The sequence below is a fragment of the Rhinolophus sinicus genome, linkage group LG02 (assembly GCF_036562045.2).
Source record: "Rhinolophus sinicus isolate RSC01 linkage group LG02, ASM3656204v1, whole genome shotgun sequence".
Lineage (NCBI taxonomy): Eukaryota > Metazoa > Chordata > Mammalia > Chiroptera > Rhinolophidae > Rhinolophus > Rhinolophus sinicus.
Window position 1 is genome coordinate 199060313 of NC_133752.1, and position 15374 is coordinate 199075686.

The window sequence follows — 15374 nt, forward strand, 5'->3', positions numbered from 1 at the left end:
AGGCTGAGAGCTGGAAGGACCCGTCCCTCAGCACTCCTGCTGGGAACTCTCGTTGGTTTGTAAACAATAATATAAGCAGAGCCACTTGGTAATGGGGCCGAACCTGTCTCACCAGGGGAACTGCCTGGCACGACTTATGCCTCCAACCTTACAATGTTAAAACAGGGCAAAATAACCTTTGTCCAGGGCCTAAAGCAACATTGTATCTCCAACAATGGTTTGCAACAATAACAAGACAACAGTTGTGACGACTGCTAGACTGATGACTGTGGACTGAAAATTAAAAACACTGTTTAGAAGTGACGTCACTGTCACATTATCTACACCAATAACAACATCTTCCTCCTAAGGATGCCACTGTCCCCGTTCCCCTTCTCATACGGACCCTTGTCTTTGTCTCCTCAGAACACTGTTTGGGCCTCAGCCTGAATCAGTGCCCCCTGAACAGCTGTTCTTATTGATTGCAAATAAATGCTGCAGCCTCTGGCTTTGAAAGGCCTTTTGTTTTCAGGTTATCAGATTGTTGTGAAAAGTAGTGGGATCGCCCACACAAAGGGCTGGGAAGCCAGCATCCAGCACAGGTGTTGGTGTGGCCACGACTGTTTGTTCACAGGTTTGTTGTTTCCAACATGCTCTGGGCTCCTCAAGGGAGTGGTTGGGGTGTTGTTGTTTTCGTCTTTGAAATCCCTGTACCTGGCACAAGGCATGTGCCCACCACTCAGTTTTAGAATTGTGACGTCTTCCTGGTGAAATGCGCCTTTATTCATTAGGAGATGCCTTTAAAATCAATTTTGGTGATTAATTTCTTTTAGCTGAAAAAATTACACACTCGTGGTTACTGGATGTAATCAGTATGTGTTTAGGTTTACTAGCGTGTGCCATTTTCTTTGCTAAAAACAACCGTTTTAGCATTGTTTTACTTCCCTCTGAAATAAATATGTTAGAAATTCCTTTAGGGAGATGAACTGTCTCAGACGTACTTACCTAAAGATGTCTTTTACCTTCACTGTTGCATGACAGGTTCACAGGTGAAAATGCTAGCGTGGCTCTTTGAAGACGGAAGCCCGCCTTCTGTCCATTTCCACGCTTGCGGCTGACCTGTGAGCTGCCGTTGTCAGCCACGTCCTTGTAAGTAATCTGCAGGCTTTCGTAAGCTTCCTTGTTTCCTTTGAATTGTATGGTTCTCCATGGGTGTGTCTTGACATTAAATTATCTGTATTTATCTAGATCAGGAGTTATGAGGCTCTCAGTGTATGATGATTCGTGGTTTTAATTAATTCTGAATAGTTCTTTGCAATTATGTTCAGTGTTGCCTTTTTCTGTTTTTCTTTCTTTCTTCCTCTCTTTGTCCCTTCCTTTTTTTTCTCTCTCTAAGTCATATTTAGGCATAGATAGTCTCTCGCATTTTATTCTCCATTTCTCTTAACCTGTCTTTCCTACTCTCCACACCTAAATCTCTGTGTGTCTAATTTCAGGCAATTTATTGAGTTTCACCTTCCACTCTACCTGTCTTCTGCTCAGGTATTTCAAAACTTCAATTTAAGCCATCCATTGAGAATTAAATTCAACTGATGAGATGTTTTATTTTTGAAGTTCTGTTTGCTTTTCAAATACATCCTATGTTTTTGTCTCTCATTTTTTAATGTCTTTATTCAAAAATGTATTTCTTTAAATATACTTATTTTATAGTCTTTCAAAATATGGGTGGATAATTCTTCTGGGTGCCCCCACCCCAGTGCCTTCCACTCTTGGTGTGTTTTATTTGATTTTACTATTTCTATTCTTACATTGAGTGTGTGTGTTCTTTGAAATCCTGTGGAAGTCATGGGCGGTGGCTTTTGAGGGGTGGGACAGTTAGCGGGGGTCTTTTTTGCCTCCACCATGTACTGGCAGTGACACAAGCTGAGACCAACATGAACACATGTGCTCATTTGGATGCAACCTCCCTTTCTCAGTGGTGGACCCTGTTTATCCCCAGTGTCCAGGGGAAATTACCCCTGGTTTCTGTTAGTTAGTGGGGAATAGTTTCCGGTCTGGCCCCCTTTTCCAAGAGGGAGGCAGCACTTATGCAAGGGTCTCAGCTCCAGCTCCTCAGGGGGGGCCATTCCTATGCCTCCCTCACAACCCAAGTCCCCGGGGTCCTGGTATATGGAAGCTCCTTTGAGACAGAAGAGCCATCAGCACAGCAGCCTCTGTGCTGTGAACACTTCCTGTGCTTTCATGGGAGCTCCACTTTACATTTAAAATGCTATTTTACAATATATTTCAGCATGTTGAACTTCCTGTAGTAAGAGGTTTTCAGGGTGAGAAACCCCCCGAATGCCCCCACGGAACGCCCTCCTCTGTACTTCAGCCACAGCTACTTCCACGGCTGTTACCCTCTCTGTCATCAGCCGCTCCAGGACGGAGGCCTAACTCTCCCAGCTCTGGGCCCCTGGCGCCCAGCACAGAGGCTGCTGGGGGGGGGGGGGCACGGTTTCACTCCGTGAGCATTTCCCATTCATCATTGCTTTGCACCTCTCAGCTCCTCTGCACACCAGGCGTAGCAGATGTTATCCCACTTTATCATGTCGAAAACCTGAAACTTAGAGATTTTTAAGTGACTTGCTTATGATCACACAGCTCATAACTGGCTGGCTCGCATCTCGGCTGTTGTTCATAAGACCCTGCTCCCCTTCTGCCTGCTCCGCCTTCAATCACAGAGTGGTCTGGGTCCACGCGGTGGAGTGCGTTTGCTTTACTACCTGTGACGGCTCCTCGCCTCCTCCCACGGTGAGGTTTACAGCCAGAGGGGCTGTTCCTTCCTCAGCACTTTGACAGAAGAGCTGCTACTGCATTTCCCTTCAGAGAAAAAGAAATGTGCAACTTCCTGAAAAGTTTTTTGCAGGCTCTGACGGACGAATAAAATTTGATGAGCAGTGCAGGAGATTTAAACTGGATGATCACGTGCCGTGCCTTCCAGCCGAGGGAACGCCAACCGCTGTTCCCTTCCTCTAGGTTTCTGCTCAATGTCACCTTGGCAGTTAGAGCTTGTCTGATGGCCCTGTTTAAAATAGCAACGCAACCTGCACCCTGGCCCTCCCCACACCACTGCCCAGGTGTTATTTTTATCTATGGCTCGTGTCATCCTCTGACGTGCTGTGTATTGCGTGTGCCTCTGCATCGGAAGGTCAAGGTGGTGACACTGGAGACAGCTGGATGCTTCATGAATGTGTTTCCAGTGCAGAGACCAACGTCTGGAGCAGACTGAGTGTTTAAAAAATGGTTGTGAATGGATGACAATGATACAGGTTACAAGCATGCAGTCCATTCTTGTCATTATTCCCATTGCGATTTGCATCCATCTTTTAAGGCGACCATGGAGAACAAAATGGTGGCCACGCAACTCTCCAGGAAGCAGGAGGGCTGACCGCCCGGTGCTGCTGCAGCTCATGCCTCTGGTGCTTGTGGCCCTAACAGTAATCGATCTCATGTTGTTGGTCAGTCAGGACGTGGCCTGGATTCTGCGGGAAGCTTTCTGAATGAGCCATGGAGACTCGGGGCAGCTTGTGTGCCTGAGAGCACCAGACTCCATGAGCAAGATGGCGGCCAAGCTCAACAGCAGTGGTGGCCGCTGCCCACGGTCACCTCCTGGGGACGACACCCTGGATCCTCACCGTGGTCCTGCCGAGTCACGGCGGCAGGGCTTTGGGTAACACTGAGAGTCGTAACCATCCTAAATTGCCCCATCTCTAACCTCTCAGGAGGTTCCCACATCTGAGTTATTGTTTTTATTTTATTTATTGTGTTATTATATTGTTGTCATTTGAGCCAGCTTCTTGTGTCATGACACATTTTTACCAACTCTAGGACATGCTTAGGCCACGTAGTCTCCTGTGAGTACACGTGGTCTCATGTTCTCTCCTCTACCCTCAGTTTATATCGCCACGTGTTTCTTTGTCGCTGTTTAGCTAACACTCTTACACACATACGTAAACACACAGAGACAATATTCATATGAAACTGCTTGTGAAAGCCCTCGATTCACTGTACGCTGCATGCGAAGGTTACAAATGAGAGCGATCACACCTCCAGGGTTGCCTGCTACCAGGGAGCTTGCTAAACACGTAACGTTGATTGTCTAGTTTGAACTTCACAACAACATTTCAAGGTCAAGGTTATTTTCATACCCATTCAAACGATGAGAAAACCTAGTCTATTCTAAATGTTATGGAAGAACCCTCGTGGGTCAAACCCTCTTTGATGTCCAGAGCTTCAGCCTTCGGGTCCCCCAAATCAAGTTGGGGTACTGATGTCAGCCGTGCAGGACTGCCAGTCCCGTCCAGTTCGGGACAGCTTTGGATGGCGCACCAGCCTGAACTAAGCACCATGCAACACACAGCGTAAAGAAGTGCGTTTTCATTCTGGTCAACTGCACAGAATCAACACTTTCACAAGATTTGGTTTTAAGAGCACTATGGGATTTCAGCTCTCTCAAAATAATAAACCAAAATGTATCAGTATTCCTTATTTGTTCTCACCCTCCAAAATCCACATGTTCAACCTCACAGGTTTTCTCACAACACAAGTCACTTCAAATTCCCAGCTGGACGAAGGAGCCAAGAAATGACATCTGTAGAAATGAGCTGCAAATATGCACTCACACACTCACGCACACACGTGCGCACACTCAATCGGGTTTTGGTTTGGAGCCGTGTGGCTTGTGACAATAGGTCAGCAAGATTTACAAATTGTGACCTGCGAAGGGGGCAGACCGTGGTTTTATGAACTGCAGCGTCTTGTAAGGACGCCGGGTGGAGGGGGTCACAGCCTGCCCAGCAGGGCTTCGCACTCTCAGTATTTAAATATCATTCACAAGTTTATGAAATTGGATGGAAATGCTCATCTCCCTGTTGGTTCTAAAGATTTATTCTTCCTGGAACTTTCATTTATGTAGCTAAGTACTGGAACTGAGTCTCAGAGTAGCATTTGATTATATTTTTTAGGGGAAAAGCTGTTAAACACGTAGGTAGTTTCTGTGGAGCCCCACACAGTCGAGGCTTCTGGCCGTGCTAGGAAGTAAGGACCCAGGGATTTTCAACAATTCCACGTCACGTGCGGCTCCTGCCCTCGCCTTCCTATTCATCCCACGATTTAAAATGAAGTGGCTCTGGCAGAACCTGAATTTGTCAAGTGTGCCCCTCTATTTTCTTGGCCAAGTTGTAAACCTCTGGGGGTTACACCTCCAGCATTCCCTGTGCTTATTCTCCTCCGTGAGTCCCTCACTCTGAGACATAGTCCACTCTGGCATCCCAGGACCTACCAGAGACGGCCTGGCTTCCGTGTGTGCCGAAAACCATGCGTGGAACAGAAACGCAGCACTGATTAGAATTCAACAGGTGTGTGGGGGACCTAGGGCGGCCGTCCTGAGTTGCCAACGGCAGCGACGTAAATGACATCATGAGTTACAAGACACCATCTCTTGAGGGAATGCGTGATTGGGTTAGACACCCCAAAATACTTAAGGGGCGAGTGCTTTCATCCTCCTGCCTGCTGCACGTCTCGGCGCGCCAGTGAGAACCCAGTTTGGGAACCTGAGGCCTTTGGAGGAAGCTCTGTGTCCCACACACAGCCTGTGCCGTCCAGCCTCCCCCAGCTCTTAGTGGTCGGGACAAACACAGCAGATTTCTGGTGGGAGGGGGTGCATCTTGCTCTCTCGGTTTTGTGTTAGTGGAAAGAACAGGAGGAAAATGAGGAGGGGAAGTCAGGAGTGTGTGTTTTCCAGCTGAGTCAGGTATTCAGGGACCATGTTCCAGCCCAGGGGGGGTCATCCCGAGCCAGAAGAATGACGGCTCCATCCACAATACCATCCGTGAACAGCAGTGGGAAAGCAGATATGACGGACTGGTTGTCACCAGGAATGCTATTCTTCATATGATGGTCCCTGGGAAGGGTTTTATCTTCCCCAGAGCACACCGTCTCTTGTTCCTTGTTACTCTGCCTCAAGTACTAGAGTGAGAGGCTTTATGCACTGAAATGACATTTCCGGGAACCATTACACAGAAAATTGCAGGCAGTCTGTGTGCTGGGGATGCAGAAGGCATCTTCTCTTGGACCCAGGAAGTCAGTGTACTTAGCAGCAGAGACCTTCAGGACACAGAGGGCCCGGGGCACATGCTTGCTCTGGTGTTGACCCTGGACTGACCAGGGCCCCCAGCGGGTGGCTGTCCCGACAAGTGTCTGAGGACTGCAAACAGCTGCCGAAATGTGGCAGACACCCGGCAGGACAGCAGGAGACTGAGGACAGCCTCTCACCCAGCCAGGTGTTAAATACGTATTTCATCTTTCACAGACCATTGTTCAGAAATAGCACCAATATTGTATTTTCATTGATCAGTGTGTGGGGATTGGATACAGCACTGTGTGTGTGTGTGTGTGTGTGTGTGTGTGTGTGTGTGTGCACTTGTGTGCATACCCATGCTTGTGTGTTTGCGTGCTTGAACCTCCACATTGCTATTCACACACACACACACACACACCAAAAACTAGTGTGGGTCAAACGATATGTCTGTTTACAACTGTCCTTACAGTGCACAGCACCTGTGCCTAAGGGCGGTCGGTCTGCTGTGCCATCGCTTTAGCCCCTGGGGGTGCTGCAGAGACAAGATCACTCAAGGAAATGGAGACCAAGAGAAAGCCGGAGGGGGAGCAGGAGGGAGGGGCTCAGCGAGGCTCCTTGCAGGGACCTGAGCCCCAGGCCGGCAGGACCGTCTCCATGGCTGCATTTGCAGGCCCCTCCTTGGGACCCTGAAGCTGGACACGCTCCTGGGCTCACGGCACTGCTGTTCTTCCGAGGGACTCAGGAGAAAATGCTGCAGGTCTCTGTTCTGTCGGACCGTTTGGGAGACATGCTGGGGTCGGCGTCGGATCAACTTCTGGGGTGAAGCTGCCCCACCGCCTCGATTCGTGTACTGTTTCCACTCTTCTCTCTTCTTGTCCATCAGCCTCGCGTGGCTGAGGAGTGACAGTCACTTCAGCACAGCAGCCCACAAGGACGGAAAGAGGCACGATGGGAGCAGGGGTCCGCAGGTGAAGGCCATCAGTCATTCACTCACTCACTCACTCAACAGACACTTATTTGGCACCTACGGTTTACTAAGAACCCGTTGTCACTTGTTAGGTGAAACAGGCCCCCAATCCAGATCTTCTGAGGGAGCTGGGAAAATTCCTGTCAAGGAGTTGAGCTGACGCCTACAGGTAGTGGGTGCCAGGTTTTCTGCTCTCGGCTGCTCTCCTAAAATTCATTCTGGAATAAAATTCACATAGAAGTAGATCTAAGTGGGGGGGGGGGTGGCTTTATTTCTTCCTTTGTAAAATGGTAAGTGAGAATTCATGGATCTTAGAAGCTGCTTCTACATCTAAGAAATGGTGACTCCACAGCCCTGTGACCTATGCTTGGGGTCATTTCCTCTGTCACTGCCTCCACTGGGTGGTGCCAGATGAGGGCAGCTGGCTCCCTTAGTTCATTTTTCCAGCCATCTGTTCATCCGTCTGTCCATCAATCCATCCATCCATCCACCATCCATCCATCCATCCATCCATCCATCATCCATCCATCCATCCATCCATCATCCATCCATCCATCCATCCATCCATCCATCCATCATCCATCCATCCATCCATCCATCCATCCATCCATCCATCCATCCATCATCCATCCATCCATCCATCCATCCATCCATCCATCCATCCATCCATCCATCATCCATCCGTCCGTCCATCCATCCATCCCTTTCTCCTCCCTCTTTGTCTCCATTCCTTTCTTTACCACTGAGCCAAGAAAGCTGAGCTCACGTAAGTCTCTTCATGGGTGGGTGCTGGTGTGGGAGTGGGATGCAGGGAAGCACGTGTCCCTGGCCTTCTCTACAAACCAGCAATGTACTTAGAAAAGTATCATTTAGTGCCGATATCAAATCCCACCTGAGGCATGGCCGTTCCTCAGCCAAGCTGCGCAAGATCAGAGTGCAGGGGTCTGAAACACGGGTTTGCAAGAAGGCCTGGGAGCAGGGTCCCCGTGAGCGATCAGTAGGGATGCCTATAGGAGCCGGTCAGTGTTGTCTTCAGGCCGGGCAGACACCTGCTCCTTCCAGCTCTTAGCCTTTGCCTGGACACCCTGGTGGCTCTGCGCGTGTCCACAGCGGCCGCGCAGGCAAAGGTTCACCCACAGCTGATCTGAGTCTGGACCAAATCACTCGCGGCCCCACTGGACCATGAGCGGATGTGAGGCTCCGAGGAGCGGCCTCAAGGCACTGCCCAGTCGCCTCCCACCTCCCTGGGAGACTGTCAGGTGACAGGTCCCCTCGCCTGCCTCCTGGGCTCTGATGGGCACTGGCTTCCTGCCCTTCCGCCTAGAACACATCTTCTGAGCTGCAGCCTGGTCTAGGCCCTCGGCGGTGCTGTGGCACAGGCTGCAGGCCCCACACACCCTTTGGTTTCAGTGGCACCCTTTCCAGGGTCTGGGGCAGGGCCCACCGGGAGCGGCACTTCGGGTGGCATATCTGTCACTGCTCGCGTCAGGGATGAACACCTGAGCCGAAGGGACTCATGTATCCCCACTGGCTGAGTCGCTGACCTTGGCCTGGACTTGTCTCTTGTGTGCTTGGCAGGGAGTCTGGAGTTCTCCCCTCTTCAGGAACATGCTGTTCTCCGCAAAGCCTCTCCCCCCTCTGCAGCCTTCACTCATCCCCTCGCTCTGGTCACTCACAGGCACCCAGCACTCGATGACGGAGCCGAGTGTGTCATCTCTCGGGGCTTCAGACGTCCTTTGGAGCAGACCCCCTGCCTTCCCAAGGAGGAAATCACACTCTGCTTCCTAAGCGCCTGTGAGAAGTCCCATGGACTCCTTCCTCCATCGATGTTATCCAAATGTCAGTCTCTGTTGGGCTGTCAGCAACATCTCCGTTTGTTTTTCTTTGTCTCCCGTAAACCCTACCCAGCTCTGGGCACAGTGGGCACTCACTTGTTGGTTTAATTGTCCGAGTTACCAGGCCCACGCTGGCTGGGCCACAGCCCCGCCACACTTCCTGCCAAGGCTTGGCCTGCATCTCCTGCAGCCGCTGGGCTTGTGCCTTGAGCAGCTCTGAGCGGCTCCCTGGCCCCGTCTGACAGCAGGTTCTTACCAGCGCGTCCACACCGAGGGCCGCGGACGCCTGCGTGTGTGTCTACGCTTCGTCTCCTCCAGCCGTCAGAAGCCTCTGACTGCCGGCCACCCTGCCACCCGCAAATCCCCTTTGACCTGGTACGTTTCATGCCTGTAAGTCCGCCACATATTACTCTCCGACAACAGACCCAGACCCTGTACTCAATGGCAAAACAAGAGGGAAACTTTTGAAACGTGGCACTGGGTTATGAGCCTCGGGCACTCCGTGCGCTGGGGCAGGGGGCAAGGGTGTGTCAGGGTCAGACAATGGGACAGGGTTGCATGTGCGGACATGGCTGCCCAGGGCACAGGGCGGGGGCAGCAGCGAGGGAGGGAGGGGCCGTGCTCGGTGTCGCAGGTGACACCTGCTGAGTGTGGGGAGACCGTGAGGGACGCTGCCAACCTCCAGCATTGACATGGACTGAAACGCCTGCAGGGGTCTGTGCTGTAAATCAGTTTCTCTGTTTATGAATCTCAAACTCCTTATGTTGAAAAAAAATGCGGACAGAAATCAATAATGCGGCAGGAGAAGCAGAGACGCTGAAGCTGCCCTTTCCGTGTATCGGCTGAAGGCGGGGCCGCGCTTCACAGGGCCTGAGGCTGGGCTGCTCCCCCGCTGTCCCGAGAATCTCAGGAAGAATGGACAAAGCAGCTGGCAGGGACGTGGTCGCAGGCTCCGAGACCTGCAGAGCCTGGAACACCAAGCTCAGCTCTTTCATTTGATCCTGGAGCCGCGGGCATTTCCGCACACGACCCTCTGAAAAGGCGTCGACACCCCTTCGATCGCCCAGATGGGCTGAGTGTCTGCAGAGGGCTCCTCTGTCTGCAGGGCTGGGGGTTCACCGATTCTCGCTTTCTGGGAATCTGTCATTTGTTTCATTTGGAAGCGGCCTCTGCTCACAGTGTGACGTCGCACTATCATTTTAAATGAAATTGTCCCTGTTGTGGTTTCATCCCCTGTGTGCTTTAATTCATGTGAATCCAATTGCACTTCCCTCAGGAGGCTGCTTGATGTAGCGTCAAAGATGAATAAATAATAAATAGGGCACATCAGGCCTCCAGCACCCTCGGCCGTGGGGCGGCGCGCGTCGTGTCTTTTCAGGAGCACATGCCACCAAGCAAGGCCGTGTGACATGGCCGAGCCACTCTAGTACTGGGTCAATGTGAGGGTGCACAGGAGGCTCCCAAGGGCAGCAATCCGTCTGCACCCTTGTCACTCACAGCTCAGTGCTGCCCCGCCCTCCACGCCCTGTGGTCTGCAGCTCTCAGCTCGCTGAGATTTGCTGGGACCAGAAGGAAGAGTGAGACTCCCTGCTTCTGTGAAGAACACGGAATGTGGGTCCCGAGAGCCAGGCGCTGAGCTGGACATCGACTCTGAAACTGGCACAGGACTTCTTAGCACCTGCTTGCCTGGCCTGCCAAGCCGACGAAGACCAGGGTCGCTGCTAATCTGTTTGAGGCGTGGAGTCCCATGAGCCTGCATCTACCAGGCAGGTGGACTGTGGCTCCTAATTGTTCACCTGGGAGAAACTAAGGGGCGAGGGGCAGCTGGAAGACACAACATCAGGGGGACATACTCAAGGCTGGGAGTGTCTTGGGGATGACGGTGAAGGGACCGAGTCAGGATAGAGAGAGAAAGCAGAGGAGCCACAGCTGCCCTGATTGTTGGCCAGATCTGTACATCATTATCGGAGTCTGATAATATGGATTAGAAATCACAGTGAGGGAGTCGCTGTGCCCAGACCACGGGCAGCTGCTGAGCCGAGCGGGCTCTGCGTCGTCAGCATTCTTCCCACAAACCTTATTCCACAGGCTGAGCCGGGAATCATCACTGCTCTGAGCAAAGACCCCTGGAAAGCATTTTGGGTTTTTATACTATTTTTCGCTCCAAAGGACAATTCTTAAGCTGGGATTCCAATAGGAGCGTCAGTGGAGTACGGGAGCCTGGACTGTCACGCGAAGCTGCAGGCACCCACATGGGCGTGCGTCCCGGGGACCCTCCATCGGTGCTGTCTGATGATCAGAGAGACAGATGGGGTCCCCGCCACAGAGCCCAGGCCGCCTCCTGTACCCTCAGCCCTGAGGAGAGCTAAGTTCCACAAAGGACGTGCCCTGCGGCAGCACCGTGTTCCGCTGGCATTTCTGGAGAGGGATGAACCTTCTCCGTGACGACGGAGTCTGAGGCAATTACTGTCTGACTCCTCCCAGCACAGCGTGGCGGCCCCTGGACCCAAAAGACAGAAGCACCTGCAATAGGAGTCATGTTAAAGCAGAACTAAACCATAAGCGCACGGCTATTCCTGTAACCGGAGGCCACCTCCCTCATGGCATCGGCTCCAGAAAGCAGGGCTGGAGGTGACCCACAAGCGTCTGCTGGGGTTGGGGCACCTCCAGACTGCAAGCCGGGGCGCAGGGCCTGACGTGTGACCACCGGGGGGGCTGTGTGGGTCACCCCCTGGGGAGCCTGCACCCCTCTCCCTCTCCCTTCCTCCTCTGCAGATCTGACCTCTGCAGACTCGGGTGCCGTCTGAGTAAATTCCCTCAACACCAACCGTGAGGTCCTCCTGGCCATGAACTGCCGGAGGCCCCAGAGGAGAACGTCCAACGGGCAGAAAGGCAGTAGAAGAAACCAAGTCAAACAGTCAAAACACAAATGTAGATTTTCAGAAACAGAAGGCAAAACGATAGTTTGGAGCATCCGCAGAGCAACAGCTGGGATTTTGAAAGACGATCAAGATTGGTGAAGAGCAATGACGGAAACTACGGAAGGGGCAGCAGGCAGGTGGGTGACCTCAGTGAAATGGGCGGTTTCACGAGAATATACTGTACACGAAGCTTCCTGAAGACTCACCCAGGAAAACGGAGCAGCTGGGTAGGCAGTGAGAGCCCCGACTGAGAAGTTGAAATCGCCTGCAACCTTCACACCCTGAGTTCAGCTGGCTTCTCCCTGGGGGTCTCACAGGGGTGTTGAACGTCCCTGAGGACGACTTTGCCTCCAGCCCTGGTCCCTCCCCCGGTCCCCACCCTGACCTTGTTCTCTGAGCAGCATCATCACCTACCGGCTCCCCAGCCGGGAAACGTCACAGCCTGTCTGCCCCTCATCCCTCTCATCCGCTCGGACATGTCAGAGTCTCCTTTTAAGTGATCAGGAATAGGGCCCCTTGCTGTCACCCTCATTGCCCCATCGTCTCACCTGGGGGGGCCATGACGGCGCTCCCCCAGCATCCAGGGTGCCCTACTTTTCCCATCCTCCCTGCAGTTAGGCTGAAGGCACATGACTCTTCTGGCCAAGGACCTCAGAGCATAAGTGATGGGAGCCACGCAGCACGTAGCGCGGCTGCAGGTTGGAGGAAGACGACCCCACAGGCCGCAGGTGTCCAGTCAGTGAGAAATAGACCTGGCACTTGTCATTTGTTGTGGAGGCAACACCCCCACGCTGACGTGTACCTGGAGTCGCAGCTGTGCCTTCGTCACTTGTATCTCTACAGCCCCCCAAACGCACCCCAGTCATGGCTAATAACGTGCCCAGTGGTCTGTGTGCTTGCACACACACACACACACACACACACACACACACACTGCACTGGTGTCCCCTCTTCCTTAGCAAGTGCCACAGGCCTGTCCATATCCTACCAGCTGGTCCCCCCACCTGCCTCACCCCAGTGCCCGGCTCCCCAGCCCCCTGGTCCTCTGAGGAGCCTGCTTCTCTGGCCCCTCACATGTCTGTCCCCCCCATGAAGAAGCTGTGCAGCCTGCCCTCTACCATTTTTCACCCATTCCCACTAATGAGGCATCCCCTCCAGGGAAGGCCCTTCCGTGGCCACCGCACGTCTCTGCGTTGCACGTGTCCCTGAACCGCGCTTCCACCCCGAGCGCCCTTATCTCTGTGTGTCAGTCACCCAGGCAGCCTCATTAGAGCTTCCACACCAGACTCCACGGAGCACAGCCGCCCCTGGCCATCGTCACAGACATGGCTCTGCGCGTGGCAGGCGCTCAACCAAGACTGTGGAACGGACGCGGCCACAGGAGCCAAGGCCGGGCTGTGGACACTCCGCACCTTCCCACCTTGCCGTTGTCGTCCACGCTCCCCAGACCTGAGACCACCTGGACACACCCTCCCGTCCTGCAGGAGGGGCGGCCGCCCCTGCCAGCGCCTTACACAGCCCACTGTTTCCAGGGTCCAGCTCGCCCTTTCGCAACAAATCTGTTTGCTGATACTCTCATCACTAATTTTGAACCCTGGTATGTGTCATTTTGTGGTAAAACATAAAAGACATGCTGTGCCGGCAGGGAACAGACAATAGTTCATCCTGCCTGAGGCAGACGTCCTGCAGGCATAAGACATCCCCCCAGGGGACACGTCCTCCACTTACTGAGTGACTCTAGGTCAGCTGCAGACAGACTCTGTGCATCTGTTTCAATAATAACAATAACAGCAACAGCAACAAACACCAGCGTCACCTTAGAAGGTGATGGAGGGAAAGATGGAGGGAAACCCCGCACACACGTACCTTGCCTGGTACCCGGCACAAACACACTTGCTCAACAAATGTTAGATGCGGTCGCCCGCCACGGTTGGGCAGCTCTGACAATTTTTCCTCCTTCCGCATCTACATCTGTACCTTGTAATCTCCTTCCATCTGTCTTGTCCCAATCCCTACGGCCACTCGGAGCAGTCCGGCTTTTCCTCACATGACAGCCATCAGAGACATTTCAGACAGGACTCGTGTTCCTCCAAATCTCCGCTGTCCTGTCTGCACTTACCCAGTTCCCACACGCGCTTTGTCCCTGTTGGACGCCCCCTCCATCGCGTGGCTCCCACAAGGCCAGGACCCCTGTTACTGCTGCCCCGATGGGCCCGAGTCAGCCCTCCACGCCACCTTCCCCAGAACACACTGTCCTGAGAAATGTCTGCATCCCTAAACGGTAATAATGTTTTTCTAACTTATTTTGACTATCAGATCGTCTAGTGGCTGCAGAACTTCTAAAAGTCTTCTCTTGAGAATGACCTTTTCACTCAGAAGTTGGAAAGCTGTCCTTCAGAGGGTGGTGGGAGGGCACTGCTTGGACGCTAAGGTCTCCTGGAGGCCCTTGCATGCTAAGGTCTGGCCCACATCCAGGCACTGAAGCAAATGCCGTTTCTCAGACGCCCACCAAAGGCTTTCAGTGAGGACGGCAGCAGGCCCTGGAGAGCGGCCTGAGAAATCTCAACTTCTCCTCAGAGGTTTCCAGAATTCAGACTCATTCTAGCTGCTGCTCTGTGTTTGTTGGGCTTTCCTGTGATGCTTTCTTCCACCACCTGAGCAGCCTCTGTGTCACCGAAGGGCTCTGATCTCCACCCGGCGAGCTGCCGGGCCCGTAGGACGGCGGTGGGGTTGGGCATGTTCTCCCAGCCCCCTCTCTCTCCTACAGCGAGGGTCCCACCTCTGCCTCCAGCCCCCTCTCTCTCTGGCTGGGCTTCCGGGTACCATGACGACTGAGGTTCCCTCAGCTCCATCCCTGCTCCTTCCACGTTTCCTCAGCCAGACTCATCTCAGGTTGACAACCACGGACACAGTAGTTATCCACTTAGCATGTAGATGGTGTCACCCTTGCAGATGGTTTTCATCCTTACCACCCAGGCGAGCTCACTTAGAGAAGTTCCCACGTGGTGCTGGGGAATTCCCCACGGCAGCATCTGCCCACAGCTGTGTAATCCACAGAGAGTTTTCTTCTCCTTTTCAGATGAGAATTCTTCAGCTTGTGGAGTTTGCAGACTTGCCTGAGGTGACACGTTGAGTTTGTGGCAAGATTTACACACAAACCGAGTGGCCCAGATTCTAGCAAGCTAATTCAAATGCACGAGGGCTCACTAGTGTTCAGAAGCAATGCCACCCCCCGCTCCATTATAGACGTGATAAAACAAGTCCATGGGTGTTAGGACACAATTTCCCAACCACAGACAGTGATGGAAAGAGAACTGTAACCTCCGACTTGCAGATCAGATCGGTCTCCGTAAACCATAGCCGCTATGCATTGGAAAGGGAGGTCCCCTGAGCAGCCCAGGGACACACACATCAGCCTGAGCATGTCCTCAGCTCCAGGCACCACATGGGCAGACATAGGGGATGGATCCCCCTGAGGCGGAGGCAGCGTGTCGCCCTGGGGGTAACATGGGGGAAGGGTCAAAGGAGAAACAGACGTCGTGGGTGGGAGA